This window comes from Diadema setosum, chromosome 3 (genome assembly GCF_964275005.1).
Source record: "Diadema setosum chromosome 3, eeDiaSeto1, whole genome shotgun sequence".
NCBI lineage: Eukaryota > Metazoa > Echinodermata > Echinoidea > Diadematoida > Diadematidae > Diadema > Diadema setosum.
Genome location: NC_092687.1, coordinates 13,622,549 through 13,637,322, shown reverse-complemented (window position 1 = coordinate 13,637,322; position 14,774 = coordinate 13,622,549). Strand labels below are relative to the sequence as shown.

At 36.9% G+C, this 14,774-nt stretch overlaps 2 pseudogenes; one reads left to right on the top strand and one right to left on the bottom strand.

Moving 5' to 3' along the window:
• Nucleotides 1-1,909: 1,909 nt before the first annotated feature.
• On the top strand, nucleotides 1,910-3,337 carry LOC140246561 (uncharacterized; annotated as a pseudogene).
• Nucleotides 3,338-11,413: 8,076 nt separating this feature from the next.
• On the bottom strand, nucleotides 11,414-12,845 carry LOC140246560 (uncharacterized; annotated as a pseudogene).
• Between the last annotated feature and the right edge of the window lie 1,929 nt (nucleotides 12,846-14,774).

The window sequence follows — 14,774 nt, the reverse complement described above, 5'->3', positions numbered from 1 at the left end:
AAGCATTGCTGTTCAAAGAGTTTAAAACCGGGTTGGAAAAAAAAAATGAGTAAAGAAAATGGGATTTCATTGCGATTTGAACCCGAGTTACCTCAGGGGAAAGACTACAAACCATGAATGGTTAAACTACTTTTGTAGTCATGGTAGTGGCTGCATTTTCCCATTAGGTTCTGTATTGTTTATTCGGAGAGGTGGCACCTCCCTGGTTTATTATAGCACTGCTCTCATGGAAAATGTGCAAAACAAAAGATGTAGGGACCTACGTTTTGGTTTTTTTTTTTCAATAATGAGAAAATAATGCATGTTTTATCACTTTTCATGTAGTTACCAATTCTGACAAATTCACTTTAGAGCACTGCTCAAAGTTTTGATAAGTGCCCCCCCCCCCCCAAAAAAAGGGAAAAAAAAGAAAAGAAAAGAAGAAGTAAGAATGGGAAGAAATGGCAATTATTGTGCTGCAGGGTACCCACAAGCTTCTCATAAGAAACGTCTCGTGCTAGGATCAAATAGACACAAAATTACGAAAGACCATTAGTGCCACGGAGAAAAAAAAACTACTATTTCTACTAATCTGTTTAAACAGATTATAATCTGTAATAACAGATTACGGTATTTCTACTAATCTGTTCAAACAGATTACAGTAATTCAACTAATCTGTTTAAACAGATTGTAATCTGTTTAAACAGATTACGGTATTTCTACTAATCTGTTTAAACAGATTACGGTATTTCTTCTAATCTGTATAAACAGATTACATTACTTCAACTAATCTGTTTAAACAGACTACGGTATTTCTTCTAATCTGTTTAAACAGATTATAATCTGTTATAACAGATTACGGTATTTCTACTAATCTGTTTAAACAGATTACGGTATTTCTTCTAATCTGTTTAAACAGATTATAATCTGTAGTAACAGATTACGGTAATTCTACTAATCTGTTATAACAGATTATAATCTGTAATAACAGATTACGGTAATTCTACTAATCTGTTTAAACAGATTACGGTATTTCTTCTAATCTGTTTAAACAGATTATAATCTGTAATAACAGATTACGGTAATTCTACTAATCTGTTATAACAGATTATAATCTGTAATAACAGATTACGGTAATTCTACTAATCTGTTATAACAGATTATAATCTGTAATAACAGGTTAGAAGAAATACCGTAATCTGTTTAAACAGATTACAGTATTTCTTCTAATCTGTTTAAACAGATTACGGTATTTCTTCTAATCTGTTTAAACAGATTACAATCTGTAATAACAGATTATAATCTGTTATTACAGATTACCGTAGTCTGCATGTTACGTTCTATTAACGAAAATCACGTTGTTACAAATACATAGCCATTACTGATGGCCGGTCAAGCGTGCAGGACAGGACATCTGGAGCTGCATTATAGCTATACCTTTTTACATTTTCAATGTATCTCACGATCCTTTGGAAGAGGAACTTCTTGTGGTTGAATGGAATGTGCAGGCTTGGTTCGGAATTACTTTAATTTAGGATATAACTACAACGAAATCATTGCTTCTCTTTTGTTCAATCACAATGTAGCGATAAGCAAACGAACACTGAACAGAAAGTTGCGAGACCTTGGTCTTTATCGTCGTAAAAACCATACTGATGAGTTAGATGTAGCTTGCTTTATTCTACAGGAACTTCAGAGTTCAGGGTGCTTACATGGTTATCGATGGATGCACCTGAAATGCATCCAAAATGGTATCAACATTGACAAAGAAACTGTTCGGCATCTACTCGGAGTGTTAGACCCAATAGGTCTTGAATACCGATCACGTAGAAGGCTACGAAGGCGTTTATATCGAGGACGGGGACCAAACTTTATATGGCATCTAGACTCCTATGACAAATTGAAACCTTTTGGAATCTGCATTAATGGATGTGTAGATGGCTATTCAAGGAAGGTAGTTTGGCTAGAAGCTTACACGACAAACAGTAATCCCAGAGTAATAGCTGGATACTACATGCAAACGGTTAGGAAAGAGATGGGATGTCCTCGTGTCATTCGATCAGATTTTGGAACAGAGAATAACACTGTCCGCCAAATGCAACAATTTCTGCGCAGAAATGGTGACGACCCACTTGCGTCTGAAAAGAGTTTTATGCAAGGAACGAGCCAGCATAACCAAAGAATAGAGAGTTGGTGGGGCGTCCTTAGAAAGCACTCTATACAGTTCTAGCTGAACATGTTTGGACAAGTGAAAGATCAAGGTCACTTTACTGGAGATCACCTGGACAAGTCACTGCTGCAGTTTTGTTTCATGAATCTAATTCAGGTAAATTGATATGTGTTCATGCTGTTAACCAGCTCTAGAAGTGTTGGTCGAGGTCGAGCGATCCCAATAGCTCACTTAAGCCTTTAATATTTGGATGGGGGTATGTTCTGCATTCATCCCAAAATAACAAAATAAAATAAATTTATATTTCATGGCTCAACTTTTACCACATTGTGCACTAAACATAAAATTTGAAAAGGGCCCCTTTTTAAACCAATCACAATCAATCTTATGTCACGGGATAGCTGGAAAATAGCGCCTTGTATCCTCTGGAAAAGACGCCATAAAATCCAGTTGTTGTTATCATTATTATAATTATTATTATTAACATTATTATTATTATTATTATTGTGATTATGATTATTATCATTACGTTGCTTAATATAAAAACGCGAGAGTTAACCCCCCCCCCCCGCTCCCTGCAACCTCCCCTAGGGCGCGCGCGGTATGTAATTTGCACGCTTCGCGTGCTCATCCTTACCGCCCCCTGAAATGAAATCCTACCTACGCCATTGGAGGGTTTTGATATTTTCTCAGTACTTCACCATGGATAACCCACTCCATAACTGAACATACTTGTCAGCTGAAATCTCTTAAAATATGTTAGCGATAAATCCTGAAAGAAATGAAAAAGTATATTTTTATCAAATATTTATATATAATACTAATATTTATTCTTTTCTTCTTCTTTGTATATGGAACAGGAAGAACTGGACAAGGTTGCTAAGGAATGGAACGCTCATAGAATCAGCCAATCAAGGAACCAGTGTGGACCATTTGGTCGCCCCAACGTGATGTACAGGACACCCCAGGTGTATGGAACACAGGATTTTCTTGTCCCGTTGGAAAACGATGAGGTTGAAGTATGCGAGGAAGAATGTACTTTCAAAAGTCAGTACCCTTGTGACAGAGACATATTTGACCTTTGCTCGATCCTGATGACTGAAGAACAACTACCTGTACCGCAGAATAGCGAAGAAGGACTGAACCTATATCATACTTTGAGAATGCACTTGCTGAGGATGACTTAATCAGAGTATTTTGCATTAATTGCATGTGTATTTTGATATTAGATGAAAAACACAAGTAGATATTTTTCTACAGTGCTTGGATCAGCAACCAAGACTTATTCATATCTTTCCCCATAATGACATCTTTTCTCTCTTCAAAGAAGACTAGAAGACTGAAGCGTCTGATCCGGTTATTTTTAATTCACATATTCACCACATTGCTTAAATGATCTGCATATAAACACAACAAAAAAGTTTTTACCCCCTAAGGAAAGTGACATAACTTTTTAACGGGGAAGTGTCAAGTAACAAATTTGCAGGTGATATTAATCAACTATATTGTTATCGTATGTGTAAAAATCAGCATAATCCTATATTCATGAATGAACAATGGTCAAGAAAAAATGTCACTTTTTAAAAGTCACAAGGGTATTTTTACGAGCACCATATGTACCAAAAATTATTAAAATTATGGTTCTCGTGTACAATAAAAGTAAAAATTTTGCTTTTATACCAATCTTCAGACTCCTATTCATCTGACCATTAGTTTTGCGCATGGATGGACATATTTTCAAGGAAAGCAACTCTTTTTAACGCCTTTTGGTGGGTTAAGCTTGATTTTCGTGAAAATATTGGGAAGTGCATTTTTCGCCAAAAAAAAAAGTCAGTTTTGCAATCGGATCGTAAAAAGTGCCTAGATTAGTAGGATAGAGTGTGATAATTGATAACATAACAAAAAGACACTAATACACATCCATCCAAGTATAGGTTTTACCCATTATTTGTTCAGTTTTTATCCCCAAAATGGATTCATATGTGATTTTAAAAAAGTGATATTTTTTTGTTTTATGTGTGACCATTCAGGCGTTACAATTAAAATCATGCTCATTTTTGCACACATGCTTTGAGAAGAGTTTATTAAGACTATCTGCAAATTTTGTTACTAAACACCGTTCAAAAGTTATGCTACTTTCATTTGGGGGTAAACATTTTTTGTTGTGTTTAGTATTATCCATATTTCTATTTCTTCATGAATAACAGAGGGTAGCAATAAGTGTTCCTATATTTGTATAAAGGACTTTATAATAACTTTGATAAAAAGTGATATCATATCACAATGCCAAACTGATGCTTACGTTTTTTACGGTAATGCTATTTGTTCATTATCCAGAGTTCTTGAATTAATTTCTTTCAAAGGCTACTGTCTTACAATAAAAATATACTTTACTGAGACGGGAGTGTTCTTGTTTATTCGGTGTTAAATATGAACGACAGTTAATGACATAACAAGCTGAATGAAAATGTTTTATTTGAAGTGTTTTGATTGTGGCAAGTTCATGTACATATGCTTATATTTGAGTCCTCATATCTCACCCAAACTTATATAAGACAGTCCCGGAGAAATATTATTAATTGTTTTTTATTTTTCTGCTTTAAATACATGTGTATACAATGGAAACTCAGTATAACGAGGTGCTAGGGACCATCAAAAATACATGTACCTTGTTATAGCAGTAATCTAGTTTATATAGCAGGTTTATTAAACAAGTTATAGAGAGCTGGGACCGAATTTTTACATCTTTTTTATCAGGAGTTTTGTTATATCAGATCTCTTTTACCGAGTTTCCACTGTATAAACTACATGTAGATGTTTTATGAACACATTTTACCGCTTACACTAATATTGTGGGAAATGGTTGGTACAACCCTACTGAAACAACAAAGGACACTAAAAGATGGTAATGACTTGTTGAGGATGAATCATGTCCTTTAATCATATGAGTGTTGCTGCTTCTAATTTTCCTTTAAAAGCACTGGTCTTGAATATATACGCCCTGAACAGTAATTGCTACACAAATATTATATGACTATACAATAACGTACGTACATGTAACTTGCATACTGTGTGTCAACTATTTACACACCTTTTTGAGCAATGTAAAATATAATGTAAGGCCCTCATGTTTTTTTCTGACTGTAAATAACCAAACAATTAAATAACACAGAATAGTGTTCACAAAATATCCTCTTCGGGGTTTATAAATGCCTTATAACCATGGGCGTAAATCCCGGGGGGGGATGGGGGGGGGGGGATATATCCCCCCCTGAAATGGAGGAGGGGGGGATGGCCTGTACAATCATCCCCCCCCCCCTGAATTTTGAGGAAAAAAATGGAGGAAGCAGAAATGTGATTGTATCAATTTTGGCATATTGCATGACGTTTGTACGCCGGCCTTCAGACAGGTAACAGAGCTGAACAGTATTCTATCTTGTAGGAAAATGTATGATTTTCTCAAGCGCTCGCTCGCTTCGCTCGCTCGCGAAGAAAGTAAAATCGACATGCACTGTAAGGTGTGGCTCAGACGTTGACAACGTCAAATAGTATAGGCCTACATGTAAACATGCTATGACGCGAGTAACTGGGGACCATCTGCAAAATATGTACGAAAAGAAACAAAAAAAAATAACAAAAACTATATAGCCATAATTGAACCCCCTCCATTTCCTGAATCATTCCTGAGAAACGACAGTGACTGATGACTCAGTCAGGATACATCTATGGGCATACCCAGGGAAGATCATTGGCGTCGAGTCTATGGGGGGGGGGGCAAAGGGGCATTTGCCCCACCCCTACGGAAGTGTTTAAGCAGACAAATCATTTATCCCCCAAGCAATTCCAGAGATGAGGACAAATCTCGAACTTTCTAAATGGAAAATTGTCCAAATATCGCCAGAACTATGCACCAGATCGTTGCATTGCAATAAACATGCAAAAGTTGCACTATACAGGATCCCTTTCGATAAACTTTGTACACTTTTGACATTGACGTATATTTCCCTAATTTATCAAAGGGTGTGTAACAGATCTTTCACTTAACAAAAGCACCCTCATTATGCAGAGGCGTCGATGGGGGGGGGGGGGGATCGTTCCCCCATAAAAGTGGGACAAACAAAAGCGAAAAATATAGCTACAAACGGCAGTTTTTTTAGTGTAAAATGTAAAAATTTTAAAGCTCGCTCGCTCCGTTCGCTCGCATTTAACCGCTATGCCGTTCTCCTATTGTTGCTGCCACTGACTGACAGCAGTTGCGCCCGGTGCGCCCCCTTAATTTCCAAAGCGGAAAAAAAAAACAGCCACAAACGACAGTTTTGGGGACTGTAAAATGTCAAAAATTTTAAGTTCACTCGCTTCGCTCGCTCGCATTTAATCATTATGCCATTCTCCTGATGTTGCTGCCAGTAATTGCCAGCAGTTTTCTCCCGGTGTGCCCCCCCCCCCCCCCTTAATTTCCAAAGCGAAAAAAAAAAAAAATACTGCGACAGACGGCAGTCTTTGGACTGTAAAATGTCAAAATTTTGAAGCTCGCTCGCTTCGCTCGCTCGCATTTGATCATTATTCCATTCTATTGATTTTGCTGCCAATAATTGCCAGCAGTTTTCGCCCGGTGCGCCCCCCTTCATTTCCAAAGCAAAAAAAAAAAAAAAAAAAAAAAAAAAAAAAAAAAATATATATATATATATATATATATACAGCCATAAAGGACAGTTTTGGCGACTGTAAAATATCAAAATTTTCAAGCTCAATCGCTTCGCTCGCTCGCATTAAATCATTATTCCATTCTCCTGATGTTGCTGCCAGTAATTGCCGGCAGTTGCGCCCGAGGTGTGCCCCCCTTAATTTCCAAAGCGAAAAAAAAAAAAATACAGCGACAAACGGCAGTCTTTGGACTGTAAAATGTCAAAATTTTGAAGCTCGCTCGCCTCGCTCGCTCGCATTTGATCATTATTCTATTCTATTGATTTTGCTGCCAATAATTGCCAGCAGTTTTCGCCCGGTGCGCCCCCCTTAATTTCCAAAGCGAAAAATATAGCTACAAACGGCAGTTTTTGGACTGTAAAATGTCAAAATTTTGAAGCTCGCTCGCTTCGCTCGCTCGCATTCATTATTATGCCATTCTCCTGATGCTGCTGCCAGTAATTGCCAGTAGTTTTCGCCCTGTGCGCCCCCTTAATTTCCAAAGCGAAAAAAAAAAAGCCACAAACGACAGTTTTGGGGACTGTAAAATGTCAAAAATTTTATGCTCACTCGCTTCGCTCGCTCGCATTTAATCATTATGCCATTCTCCTGATGTTGCTGCCAGTAATTGCCAGCAATTTTCGCCCGGTGCGCCCCCCTTAATTTCCAAAGCGAAAAATTACAGCCACGAAGGACAGTTTTGGGGACTGTAAAATATCAAAATTTTCAAGCTCACTCGCTCCGCTCGCTCGCATTTAATCGTTATGCCATTCTCCTGATGTTGCTGCCAGTAATTTCCGGCAGTTGCGCCCGGTGTGCCCCCCTTAATTTCCAAAGCGAAAAAAAAAAAAATACAGCCACAAACGGCAGTCTTTGGACTGTAAAATGTCAAAATTTTGAAGCTCGCTCGCTCCGCTCGCTCGCATTTAACCGCTATGCCATTCTCCTGATGTTGCTGCCAGTGACTGACAGCAGTTGCGCCCGGTGCGGTCCCCCTTAATTTCCAAAGCGAAAAAGAACAGCTACAAACGGCAGTTTTTGGACTGTAAAATGTCAAAATTTTCAAGCTCGCTCGCATTTAATCGCTATGCCATTCTCCTGATGTTGCTGCCAGTGATTGACAGCAGTTGCGCCCGGTGTGCCCCTCCCTTAATTTCCAAAGCGAAGAATATAGCTACAATGGCAGTTTTGGACTGTAAAATGTCAAAATTTTCCCCCCTACCATTTGCCTACCATACCCTCCCCCCCCCCGCTTGCTTCGCTCCCTCACATAACCGCTCCTCCTTAGATCAAATCCTGTCTACGCCGGTGATAGACCCCACTATTTAGTAGGCCTTCATAGTGATGTCGCACATGCGGAGCAAGAGCTGAAATACCACGATTTAGTCATTCAATAATATATTGTGAATATTTCATTTTCTTATTTTTTTTAAAGAAAAGAAAACACATTTTTTACCAAAAGTGTGCACCAGATCGCTGAATTTTAGGGCTGAAAATGCAAAATCTTCCTCGTGTGGGAGAAGGCTACCCCCCCCCCCCCCATACACAACCTCCCCCCGTTCGGTCGTTGTGCTCCCTTTCACATAATATTAAAAAAAATATATTATATATATTTTCATACTTTTAAGGTCTGATTTTCCGCCGAAAGTCATCTGATAAGCAAAAAAAAAAAAAAAAAAAGGCAACAAGAACTTCGTCTTCATATTCTTGCTGCCACTTTCCTCCCACATTATATTTCATGCAAAAGAGTGGGACATCCGATCCCTGTGTATAAAGTGTGTGTGTGTGGGGGGGGGGGGGCACCAAGCTTCTCTCCCCCCCCCCCCTCCCCAAGGCTGCGCCGGTCCGCTGGGCTTGTAATCGTGGTGATGGTGACCATCCCCCCCCCCCACTCCTCAGGACGGATTTACGCCGTTGCTTATAACCATGCTGTTCGAGTGTTTTATTGCTTTCCATTAGCCATATTCATATTTTCAAGACCATACCTTTTAACCTCTATGACATTATATCAGTAAAACTAATTGAATTGCGCAGTGTGGATAGACCATGTTACTGTAGCTACACAGCTAACTGTTGCTCAGCCATATCAGATATTTTCAAATCTTTGACCATCATCATAATAAATAAATCCTCGCTCTGATGGTAAAGTATGCAAAGAGTCTGTGTGAAATGATTCTTTATGTGTGTTTGCAAAGTTACCACATAAAAAATTATATCATTATTTTAACAATGGATGACTGGATCATTAGACTTTTTTGTATTTTAGATTATTCTTTTGATACTGAGACATTGGCATATAAATCATTAATTTTTCAAGATATCCTATTGACAACCCTTCTATGGTTGAATTGTGCACAGTCATACATGTACATTAAAAACTACAGATACATAGGCCTCCGCCTTCTGCGAAAACACTGTACCTGCACGTACATAGAGTTGGCAGCCTATATGGTAATAAAACCTTCCTCTAAAACAACCAATATAACATTAACTATGGCAAACTGTTACAGCCAAAACCTTAGATAAAAATATAAACATCAACACATACCAAATACGCAGTTAGAGTGCTGATTTTAAACAATGGTATGTGCAATCACCATAAGATCAAACCTACGAAACCTTTCGAAAAATACACATCATTCCAAAGCCTTTATTACCAAATCGTATACATAGGCACGTACCATTCTGCTTGAAACATGAAATATAAGACATTGGCATATAAATCATTAATTTTTCAAGATATCCTATTGACAACCCCTCCTATGGTTGAATTGTGCACAGTCATACATGTACATTAAAAACTACAGATACATAGGCCTTCGCCTTCTGCGAAAACACTGTACCTGCACGTACATACAGTTGACAGCAAAATTATTCAACCCCTTTCACATTTTGGGCATAAAATAGCACTACAAATTGTGCTGTAAAGTATGAAATATTCATAACAAGACATCATAAAACGCAGTGAATTGTATGTCGTATGCAGAGATGCCAACCATTACGTAATATGCATGAGGTCAAAATTAAAATATGAATAGCTCAACTGCTGAACAATAGTGAAAGATGCGTAACAACAATGACCATACTAACATCAATGAACTGGTGATGAAAGCCTTGAATTCATATGGAAATACACATCATGCATATTCCGTAACGGTTGGCATCTCTGCATATGTAAGGGAAACATAATCTTTGTTTTCCACATGCTATCCAATTGAGATCATTCATGCGTGAAAAAATGATATATTTTGCAAACTTATGTACATTTTCTTGGATTTGTGTGATTATTGGAGCGTTACTTGCAAGCCAGCCCTTGAATATAGGCTCATAAGTCATTTTCTTGAAAGCTGACATGATATTGTATAATTTGATGTCTAATTTCAAATATTTTGGTAGGTATTACTATATTTATAGACATTTTTCAAAGAAAAACTGTTTCATTTTTGTTGCCCCGTTGACTTTTGTACACAGATTATATTTTCATCAAAATTTTATTTTTTATTTCTTCATGAAAGAAATAGAAACAACTGCAGATACTAGAATTGTGTATTAAATTAAAGGGTATTGTCACATCTCTCAGAAAACATACAAAATCATTTGTGATCATTGGTGGTTTGCAAGTTACGCTTCAATAATCACACAAAGGTAAGAAAATATACATTATTTTACATAATGGATCATATTTCCTCATGCAAAAATGAGCATGATTTTAATTGTAACGCCTGAATGGTCACACATGAAACAAAAAAAAAATATCACTTTTTTAAAATCACATATGAATCCATTTTGGGGATAAAAACTGAACAAATAATGGGTAAAACCTATACTTGGATGGATGTGTATTAGTGTCTTTTTGTTATGTTATCAATTATCACACTCTATCCTACTAATCTAGGCACTTTTTACGATCCGATTGCAAAACTGACTTTTTTTTGGCGAAAAATGCACTTCCCAATATTTTCACGAAAATCAAGCTTAACCCACCAAAAGGCGTTAAAAAGAGTTGCTTTCCTTGAAAATATGTCCATCCATGCGCAAAACTAATGGTCAGATGAATAGGAGTCTGAAGATTGGTATAAAAGCAAAATTTTTACTTTTATTGTACACGAGAACCATAATTTTAATAATTTTTGGTACATATGGTGCTCGTAAAAATACCCTTGTGACTTTTAAAAAGTGACATTTTTTCTTGACCATTGTTCATTCATGAATATAGGATTATGCTGATTTTTACACATACGATAACAATATAGTTGATTAATATCACCTGCAAATTTTGTTACTTGACACTTCCCCGTTAAAAAGTTATGTCACTTTCCTTAGGGGGTAAAAACTTTTTTGTTGTGTTTATATGCAGATCATTTTAAGGATCATTTTAAGCAATGTGGTGAATATGTGAATTAAAAATAACCGGATCAGACGCTTCAGTCTTCTAGTCTTCTTTGAAGAGAGAAAAGATGTCATTATGGGGAAAGATATGAATAAGTCTTGGTTGCTGATCCAAGCACTGTAGAAAAATATCTACTTGTGTTTTTCATCTAATATCAAAATACACATGCAATTAATGCAAAATACTCTGATTAAGTCATCCTCAGCAAGTGCATTCTCAAAGTATGATATAGGTTCAGTCCTTCTTCGCTATTCTGCGGTACAGGTAGTTGTTCTTCAGTCATCAGGATCGAGCAAAGGTCAAATATGTCTCTGTCACAAGGGTACTGACTTTTGAAAGTACATTCTTCCTCGCATACTTCAACCTCATCGTTTTCCAACGGGACAAGAAAATCCTGTGTTCCATACACCTGGGGTGTCCTGTACATCACGTTGGGGCGACCAAATGGTCCACACTGGTTCCTTGATTGGCTGATTCTATGAGCGTTCCATTCCTTAGCAACCTTGTCCAGTTCTTCCTGTTCCATATACAAAGAAGAAGAAAAGAATAAATATTAGTATTATATATAAATATTTGATAAAAATATACTTTTTCATTTCTTTCAGGATTTATCGCTAACATATTTTAAGAGATTTCAGCTGACAAGTATGTTCAGTTATGGAGTGGGTTATCCATGGTGAAGTACTGAGAAAATATCAAAACCCTCCAATGGCGTAGGTAGGATTTCATTTCAGGGGGGCGGTAAGGATGAGCACGCGAAGCGTGCAAATTACATACCGCGCGCGCCCTAGGGGGAGGTTGCAGGGAGCGGGGGGGGGGGGGTTAACTCTCGCGTTTTTATATTAAGCAACGTAATGATAATAATCATAATCACAATAATAATAATAATAATAATGTTAATAATAATAATTATAATAATGATAACAACAACTGGATTTTATGGCGTCTTTTCCAGAGGATACAAGGCGCTATTTTCCAGCTATCCCGTGACATAAGATTGATTGTGATTGGTTTAAAAAGGGGCCCTTTTCAAATTTTATGTTTAGTGCACAATGTTGGTAAAAGTTGAGCCATGAAATATAAATTTATTTTATTTTGTTATTTTGGGATGAATGCAGAACATACCCCCATCCAAATATTAAAGGCTTAAGTGAGCTATTGGGATCGCTCGACCTCGACCAACACTTCTAGAGCTGGTTAACAGCATGAACACATATCAATTTACCTGAATTAGATTCATGAAACAAAACTGCAGCAGTGACTTGTCCAGGTGATCTCCAGTAAAGTGACCTTGATCTTTCACTTGTCCAAACATGTTCAGCCAGAACTGTGTAGAGTGCTTTCTAAGGACGCCCCACCAACTCTCTATTCTTTGGTTATGCTGGCTCGTTCCTTGCATAAAACTCTTTTCAGACGCAAGTGGGTCGTCACCATTTCTGCGCAGAAATTGTTGCATTTGGCGGACAGTGTTATTCTCTGTTCCAAAATCTGATCGAATGACACGAGGACATCCCATCTCTTTCCTAACCGTTTGCATGTAGTATCCAGCTATTACTCTGGGATTACTGTTTGTCGTGTAAGCTTCTAGCCAAACTACCTTCCTTGAATAGCCATCTACACATCCATTAATGCAGATTCCAAAAGGTTTCAATTTGTCATAGGAGTCTAGATGCCATATAAAGTTTGGTCCCCGTCCTCGATATAAACGCCTTCGTAGCCTTCTACGTGATCGGTATTCAAGACCTATTGGGTCTAACACTCCGAGTAGATGCCGAACAGTTTCTTTGTCAATGTTGATACCATTTTGGATGCATTTCAGGTGCATCCATCGATAACCATGTAAGCACCCTGAACTCTGAAGTTCCTGTAGAATAAAGCAAGCTACATCTAACTCATCAGTATGGTTTTTACGACGATAAAGACCAAGGTCTCGCAACTTTCTGTTCAGTGTTCGTTTGCTTATCGCTACATTGTGATTGAACAAAAGAGAAGCAATGATTTCGTTGTAGTTATATCCTAAATTAAAGTAATTCCGAACCAAGCCTGCACATTCCATTCAACCACAAGAAGTTCCTCTTCCAAAGGATCGTGAGATACATTGAAAATGTAAAAAAGGTATAGCTATAATGCAGCTCCAGATGTCCTGTCCTGCACGCTTGACCGGCCATCAGTAATGGTTATGTATTTGTAACAACGTGATTTTCGTTAATAGAACGTAACATGCAGACTACGGTAATCTGTAATAACAGATTATAATCTGTTATTACAGATTGTAATCTGTTTAAACAGATTAGAAGAAATACCGTAATCTGTTTAAACAGATTAGAAGAAATACTGTAATCTGTTTAAACAGATTACGGTATTTCTTCTAATCTGTTATTACAGATTATAATCTGTTATAACAGATTAGTAAAATTACCGTAATCTGTTATTACAGATTATAATCTGTTATAACAGATTAGTAGAATTACCGTAATCTGTTATTACAGATTATAATCTGTTTAAACAGATTAGAAGAAATACCGTAATCTGTTTAAACAGATTAATAGAATTACCGTAATCTGTTATTACAGATTATAATCTGTTTAAACAGATTAGAAGAAATACCGTAATCTGTTTAAACAGATTAGTAGAAATGCCGTAATCTGTTATAACAGATTATAATCTGTTTTAAACAGATTAGAAGAAATACCGTAATCTGTTTAAACAGATTAGTAGAAATACCGTAATCTGTTATAACAGATTATAATCTGTTTAAACAGATTAGAAGAAATACCGTAATCTGTTTAAACAGATTAGTTGAAGTAATGTAATCTGTTTATACAGATTAGAAGAAATACCGTAATCTGTTTAAACAGATTAGTAGAAATACCGTAATCTGTTTAAACAGATTACAATCTGTTTAAACAGATTAGTTGAATTAAACAGATTAGTTGAATTACTGTAATCTGTTTGAACAGATTAGTAGAAATACCGTAATCTGTTATTACAGATTATAATCTGTTTAAACAGATTAGTAGAAATAGTAGTTTTTTTTTTTTTCTCCGGTGCACTAATGGTCTTTCGTACAAAATGGCAAAACGAAATGTGGAATTTTCAGGTTGGCCTAGCTGACTTGATCAAAACTCAATCAACAGCTGAAGCTGTAGTGCGATTTTTTTTTTTGTTTTTTTTTTATCAGCCTGAGAAGTTCCACCGGGGTTTCGGAATGATCGTACGATGGCTTTAACATGCCCTCATGAATGGCACGACGTTTATATGATCAGAGCCGAATTTGAACATTTCCTATAGAGTGTTTCCATCTTGTTCAACTTCAGGACAGTGTGATGATGCCTACTTAAACAATGTCACAGGTCAAAAGGAAGTGCCACCCTGTACACTTTAACTCTTTACATCATTAACAAAGTGACACAAAGTGTTTTATATTTACAAAGTAATGAATATTAAGAAGGTAATATATATTAGCAAAAGTTTAGAGCTTGCCTCCAAATGCCGCTAGATTCATTGAAAAATGATAGATTTAGCGCCTTTTGGAAGCAATCTCTTCATAT